This window comes from Anomaloglossus baeobatrachus, unplaced genomic scaffold (assembly GCF_048569485.1).
Source record: "Anomaloglossus baeobatrachus isolate aAnoBae1 unplaced genomic scaffold, aAnoBae1.hap1 Scaffold_4122, whole genome shotgun sequence".
Taxonomy (NCBI): Eukaryota; Metazoa; Chordata; class Amphibia; order Anura; family Aromobatidae; genus Anomaloglossus; species Anomaloglossus baeobatrachus.
In genome coordinates this window covers 16,005-24,006 of record NW_027443458.1, presented here as the reverse complement: position 1 = coordinate 24,006, position 8,002 = coordinate 16,005, and positions in this window count along the sequence as shown.

The window sequence follows — 8,002 nt, the reverse complement described above, 5'->3', positions numbered from 1 at the left end:
TGGACTTGCTTACAGAGGGCCTCCATCAGCTGGGACATGAATTGGGTCCCCCGGTCAGTGAGCATTTCCTGGGGAAAACCCACTCGGGAGAAAATCTCCAGCAATGCGGTGGCCACCTTGTCAGCCCGAATGGACGACAAGGCCACTGCTTCTGGGTACCGGGTGGCATAGTCCACTACCGTCAGTATGAAGCGTTTCCCGGAGCTGCTGGGGATGGCCAGCGGGCCGACCAGATCCACAGCCACCCTCCTGAAAGGCTCATCGATGATTGGCGGAGATACTAGTGGGGCTTTGGGGTGTGGCCCCGCCTTCCCCACTCTCTGACAGGTTTCACACGAACGGCAGTAGGCAGCCACATCGGCCCCCATTTTTGGCCAGTAGAAATGCTGGTTTAACCTGGCCTTGGTCTTAGCGATCCCTAGGTGTCCGGCCATCGGAATCTCATGTGCGATCCGCAACAACTCCGTCCGGAACGGATAGGGTACCACCAACTGTCGGTCCCTGGGCCACGCCTCCGGTGAACCCTGCTGGACCGTGGCCCGGTACAGCCGTCCTTGGTCCCAGACCACTCGCTCCGGGTCCGAGTCCGAGGGAGGCTGTGCCGCCTGCTCCTTAAGAGCTTTCAGGCTGTCGTCAGCTTCTAACGCTACCTGAAACCCCTGACTAGATGTGGCCAGAATCGACGAGACTGTCACATCTTCAGTCAGTACCCCGGGACCTGTGTCCTGGCCTCCACCTGACTCGGCTGCCACTTGGTCAGAAGGGGAAGAGCTATCGGACCTCCGGGAGGCCCCTTGGCTTCCAGCACTCCCACTGCGGGTGACAGCGGCCACAGCCGCTGCGACCGTGGGTCGTGCCTGCTCCTCCTCCGTTCCTGACCAAGTCGCCGGTTCAGGCAGACCTACCTGGCTTCCTGACACCCCGGTTGTGGGGGAACCATGCACCGAGATCTTACCTGGGAGCACTTCCGCTCTTGGACCGGCCCCAATCTCACCTGCCTGTTCCCCTCCTGCAGCAACAGAACCCCGCTGTGAAATCTCTCGGGACCCCACATTTGCTGTGGTAGCCCCCACCCCACACACTGGTCCTCCCCCTGCAGCACCCTGCTCTCTGCTTATCCCTGCAGAGGGCAACAGATCCCAGCTCACTGGCTGGTTACTTGTAGAGGCATTGTCACACCTTTCTCTGACCCCCTCCCCTGTCACAGCTGCAGCTGAGTGTGTGTCTATGGTGTCTATGCAAGCAGAAATATCAGAGTTCACTCCCTCCTCCCTTACATCATTCATAGATAACACATTAACATTGTTAGGAGTCATGTCAGTACGGGCTGAAGGTTCAGCCCTTGGGGGGGGCCCAAACTGGGAGGTTATCTGCCCCAAATCTGTCCCAAGTAGCACGTTTGCAGGGATCCGATCAGTTACCCCCACCTCCCTCACCCCTCGCCCTGCGCCCCAGTCCACATAAATGTCAGCAACAGGCAGCGCCGGGTCAATGCCTCCAATCCCGGAGACAGCGAGGGTTTTTCCAGGGATCAAGTCTTGGGGGGACACCATCTCAGGCCGCACCAGAGTCACCTCCGAGGCGCTGTCTCGCAGTCCTATGGTCACAGACCGGCCGACGGTGACAGGTTGGAAGCTGTCCAGGGACCTACCACCACCCCCACCCACACAATACACCTTGGGCGGCCCTTGGGACGGGGACGGAGCCGGGGCCTTGGGACGCTGAGGGCACATGGCCTTGAAGTGTCCAGGTAAGTTGCACTGGTGGCACCGTCTTGGTTCTGCCACGGGCCTGGAGAGGGGAGTTGAGGGGGACACCCCCTGCAGTCTAGGGGCAGGTGGGGCAGTCGCAGAGTTCATCTTACCCCCTCTCCAGGTGCTGCTGGTGGCTGCTCTCCTGGCCTCAGGAGCCCGATTGTTGGTGTAGTCATCGGCCAGGGCAGCTGTAGCCGTGGACCCCTTTGGCTTCTGGTCTCGGATGAACTGGCGGAGATCCTCAGGGCAGTTCCACAAGAGTTGCTCCGTGATGAACAAGTCCAGGATCTCCGGTCCGGTGGAAAGCTGCAGGCCTTGGGTCCAGTGGTCGGCAGCTCGGGCAAGTGCCCGCCGGTGGTCAGCCCAGGAGTCCTTTGGTCCCTTCTGTAGGCTCCGGAACTTCTTGCGGTAGGACTCTGGAGTGAGGTTGTACTGTTGGATCAGGGCCCGCTTGATGGCGTCGTAGCCCTGATCTGCCTCAGCAGGCAAGTCCCCAAGGATATCCAGGGCCTTACCCCTTAAACGGGGGGTCAGGTATTTGGCCCACTGGTCCTTGTCCAGATGGTGCTGCAGGCAAGTCCGTTCAAAAGCAGTCAAGAAAGAGTCCAAGTCTCCATCCTTCTCCAGCACTGGGAAGTCCTCAACACGGACCTTTGGAAGTTTGGTGTCTTGAAGGTCACGTGTGGCTGATGAGGGCCGGAGCTGAGCTAGCTGCAGCTGGTAGTCACGCTCTGCCTGGCGCTCTTCACGTGCTGCTTGCCGCTCCGCAGCCTCACGCACTGCTTGCCGCTCCGCAGCCTCAGCGTCACGCGCTGCTTGCCGCTCCGCAGCCTCAGCGTCACGCGCTGCCTGTCGCCCACGCTCGGCCATGAGTATCTCGTAGGTATCCCGGTCTCCAGCCATAAGCCTGGCCAAGGCAGCTTGAAGGAGGGCCTCTGCACCTCTCAGGCCGGAGGGATTGGCAAGTGGTGATCTGCGGCACGCTGCAGAGCCAGGGGATTCACTGTCCATTTCAGAGCGGAGGACTGGCATCTGGCTCGTTGAGGACCCTTGGGTGAGCTGCTCCTCATCTTGTCCATCAGTGCCAGGTTGTGCAATGTCCTCTGCAGAGCGGTTTTCTGGCGTCGAGCTCCTGGAGGACTCGTGGGCAACCTCCTCATTACTGTCCACAGCACCGTCCTCCCTCTCTTCGGCTCCTGCTTTAGCATTGGCCAGTTGCCTAGCTCTGCTCCTGGTGCCATCAGCCATTCTTGCAGACTTTTGGTCACTGACACAGAACTGACACCTGATGCCTCCACACACCTTACAGTATCTGCACTCTGACACTCTAGTGTTGAGCTAGTCTGAAGACCCCAGCAGCCACAGCTGCTGCAGGCAGTCTTTAGTGTCTGGGAGTATGGGTCTCACACTCACACACACTATTATCTCGATCCCACCGCTGCCACCAATATGTCACAAACCACCGGGGGGGTCACTCAGAAATCCCCCGCGCTGGCTACCAGTACGTCACAATCGGGGGGTAACAAGTGGGGGTCACCCCTCCTTTATACCTCCCGACCGACAGACAGAGCACGTGACGCGCTCTCTAGCGCCCCTCTTATAGTCAGGCCAATTATGGAATTGCCCGACAATAAGCAAGGAGGCCGCTATACTACTTATGCCGATTATTGAAGGGTCCCCAGTGAGAGTAGGGTATATATTCCCCCGACCTCCGCGGGCGGAATATATAAAACCTCCCCGGATCTCACTGGCCTCCCCACAATAATCCTTGGCACAACTCGCTGCCACCAACCGCTTCACGGTAACTATTAGCCGAACACACAGACGTGGGATTCAAGATCGAGATAACAGAACAGCCCAAGATTAATTATATAATTTAATCAGCCTAAAGCACACTAGAAACTACAATATATACAATAGGGAATCTACAGAATATACATATGTCAGAGTACAGTTACAGATAAAGCATGGTTTACAAACAGGTATGCAATTCAATCAGTTACCTTGTGCGTCTGGCCACAGGGGGGCGCTGTAGACCAGGTTTCTAGGAACTCCCACAGATGTTTCCTGCACGTGACCCCCAGCGAAAGAACACTGGAAAATGGCCGAAGTAGGGTTATCAACCTGGGCAAATCCAGGTCCCCTCCTACCTTAGTGACCTCAGAGGGAGCACTGCTCCACCCCTGGCTGGAGTTATGGACAAAATCCACAACATGGAATATGGCCATAACTTGGCCTGGGAGCGTCGTAGGCGGACGCCAACGCTCTCATTGTGACAGCTATGAATTTAGCTACAGAATGAGAGGACTCGTGACTTGTCTACTAGTTCCACATTGGCTGATATCACGCCTGGGGTATTTCCCAAGCTCCCGCTCCCATAAAAAAGGGTGTGCCAGCATCGTCCGCATGCGGAGACACCATTTTTATGGTTGCCATATTTATCGGAAATATGGCTTGCGAGATATGAACCATTTTTTACTGGAGTCGTTCTGTCTGGATACTTCCAAGCTTGCTAATGAGATAGCAGCTCCTACCACAGGGTCACGGCAGGGAGTCATCCTGTGTCCATTGTTCCCACATCATCTCATCTCCATATCACAGGAGATGGCCATGGAGGTGTAACACCTTCACAGATGCTGGACATTGAGAACAAGAAGGGAGGGGGGCACTGCCAGGGAGTGATGAGCGATTATGACTGGAAGTCATAATTCATCTTCATATCCCGGGATTTGCCTCACACCCGCCCACTGGTGCCTGTAATTGGAGGCCTCAGACACACGGTCACTCAGTGTAGGGGCTCGTCTGACTTCATCCAATCACATGCCGGTGGGTGGGGGAAGCAGTGCATATGTAATGAGGCTAATGAGCGGCTCGAGGAGGAGAGGCCGTGGGAGCAGTGTGACGGCCGTCCGGTGACCGGTGAGGATGAAGCTCTTGCTCCTACCCCTTTGCGCCGGATTCTTGTCCCCATAGATTTTTTTTTTTTAAACCAAGGATCAATCCCCCGCCACCCCAGGATTGACCTGTGAGTTCTCCCATCACTAGTGTGAAACGCAAAAAGAATTGACCTGCTGCATCTTTGTGGTCGGTTTCATCAGTTTCCCACCCATTTCAGCTTCTTCAGCAATTACGAATATGGTTGGCTGGCACAGGGGGGCGCCGTGGAGCCACGAGTTGCCTGGGACACCTCACACGTGGCCTCTCAGAGAAGAACGCCCAAGTTTTGTTTTAATTTTTATTGAAATTTTTTTTTTTTTTTTAACACATCATCAAAGAAAGCGTACATAGAAAAGTATTAATGAGAAAAGAAAACCATGGAAGAACTGACCAATCAATCGTCTTCAAGGAGTTAGGTGTCACGCAGGAAATTTCACCATCACTTTCCTAGTTATGATTTAATCTATGCATACACAGGAAACATGAGGTGCCGATTGTCTTCCAACAGCCAGTTATTAATTTTGAGCTGATTCACACATCACACTGTTAATAGAAAATGTGTGACGTGCGTCTCTTCATTGTTAATGCCAGAAATACACCTGCCCATCTGTAGGAGCGAAGCGCTCACTAATATTGTAACTCAGGAACCTCCAACTCTAGCACACTTGTTTGAAGCTTGGTGAAAAAACTTCCAAATGCCCGCCCATCTTCCTGGCTGAACGCTCCTGACAGGGGTGGGGGGCTGCTTCTACTCAGCAACATCTTCTTTAATCTTAATTAGATTTTGTCACTTTGGTCATTTGGTGACTAGATCTGGGAAAAATCCTCGCTGCAGGTCAGTGACCAATCACTGATCTTTGTCATAATCCAAATAATATTTCTCAGACTAATCCTCACACCCCCATATGTCAACTGTGAGGACATAGGTATATTCTGAGCTATAAGCCATATTCCTATAGCCGCCATCTTGTCAGGGGTACGACCATATCCCTTGTGTGTGACTGGGCCTTCAGGTCTAAAGAGGCTCCAATCAGTATGCTAATTAACTTGAGGAAATTTTCTATTAGCAGTGGAATGAGCAAAAGGCAATTTCCTATGATAAGGAAATTAGGTGTCCTGTTCAGGCCTTGAGAACAAAGGGGGAGGAAGACCCCCCTCGGTGACCCTGTAGAAGAAGTTCCTAACTAGTTAACAGGTATCCTGAACACCTGAGACAGACAGGCACCAGGAATAAATGTGTAATATCTCGTGAGCCGTGCTGCCTATAAATATGTCAAGCAGAAATATGACATCCCGGCATGCTGACGATTCCAGCACATATTTTATATAGGTGTGGGACCTTTGTAAGTATCCCAAATTTGATATGGGCCAGTGGGGTACCAGCAAACTACCCATGTGTCCTATCCTTGTGAAGGTAAAATCATAACTGCAAAAATGAGAGCATTGGCGTCCGCCTACGACATTCCCAGGCAAAGTTATGGCCAATAATCACTTTGGGATATTATTTTAGGCTCAAGACAGGGGTTGAGCAGTGCTCCCCTGTGAGGTCACCAAAAGGGGAGGGGACATAGAATGAGCCAGTTTGATAATCCCAGTTCAGACATTTTTAGCTTGTCTTTGCTCGTGGGTCAAGTGTACTATACACCTGTGAGAAAGTTCCTGGAACCCTGGTCGAACGGCGCCCCCCTGTGGCCAGACACATAAGGTAACTGCCTGATCTGCCTCTGTTTGTAACCATGCCTTATTTGTAGATGTACTCTTGTTTAACATTCTGACCTATATATATATATATATATATTCTGTAAATTCCATATTGTATATATTGTAGTCTCTAGTGTGGCTTCGGCCGATTGAAATATATAATTTAATCTTGGGCTGTTCTGTTATCTCGATCCTGAATCCCACGTCTGTGTGCTCGGCTAATAGTTACCGTAAATCGATTGGTGGCAGCGAGTTTATGCCAAGGATCATTGTGGGGCGACCAGTGAGATCAGGGGAGGATTAGATATATTCCATCCGCTGAGGTCGGGGGAATATATACCTTACTGTCACCGGGAACCCTTCAATCATCGGCATAGTAGAATAGCGGCCTCCTTGCTTATTGTCGGGCAATTCCATAATTGGCCTGACTATAAGAGGGGCGCTAGAGAGCGCGTCACGTGCTCTGTTTGACAGGTGGTAGAAAGGAGGGGTGTGACTTCCGCTTCCTACCCCCCGTTTCGTGACATCATCCTCTTCCCCCCATTCATAATCTGTCCTCTCCTGCTCCCCCATATATCCTCTGCCCCTCCTCCCCCATGTCATCCTCTGCCCTTTTCTCCACCACCCCGTATGTCCTCCTCTGCCCCTCCTTCTCCCCCCGTATGTTATCCTCTGCTCCCTCCTTCCCCCCCATGTCCTCCTCTGTCTCTTCCTTTTCCCCGTACAGTCAAGGCCAGAAATATTTGGACAGTGACACAAGTTTTGTTATTTTAGCTGTTTACAAAAACATGTTCAGAAATACAATTCTATATATAATATGGGCTGAAAGTGCACACTCCCAGCTGCAATATGAGAGTTTTCACATCCAAATCGGAGAAAGGGTTTAGGAATCATAGCTCTGTAATGCATAGCCTCCTCTTTTTCAAGGGACCAAAAGTAATTGGACAAGGGACTCTAAGGGCTGCAATTAACTCTGAAGGCGTCTCCCTCGTTAACCTGTAATCAATCAAGTAGTTAAAAGGTCTGGGGTTGATTACAGGTGTGTGGTTTTGCATTTGGAAGCTGTTGCTGTGACCAGACAACATGCGGTCTAAGGAACGCTCAATTGAGGTGAAGCAGAACATCCTGAGGCTGAAAAAAAAAGAAAAAATCCATCAGAGAGATAGCAGACATGCTTGGAGTAGCAAAATCAACAGTCGGGTACATTCTGAGAAAAAACGAATTGACTGGTGAGCTTGGGAACTCAAAAAGGCCTGGGCGTCCACGGATGACAACAGTGGTGGATGATCGCCGCATACTTTCTTTGGTGAAGAAGAACCCGTTCACAACATCAACTGAAGTCCAGAACACTCTCAGTGAAGTAGGTGTATCTGTCTCTAAGTCACCAGTAAAGAGAAGACTCCATGAAAGTAAATACAAAGGGTTCACATCTAGATGCAAACCATTCATCAATTCCAAAAATAGACAGACCAGAGTTACATTTGCTGAAAAACACCTCATGAAGCCAGCTCAGTTCTGGAAAAGTATTCTATGGACAGATGAGACCAAGATCAACCTGTACCAGAATGATGGGAAGAAAAAAGTGTGGAGAAGAAAGGGAACGGCACATG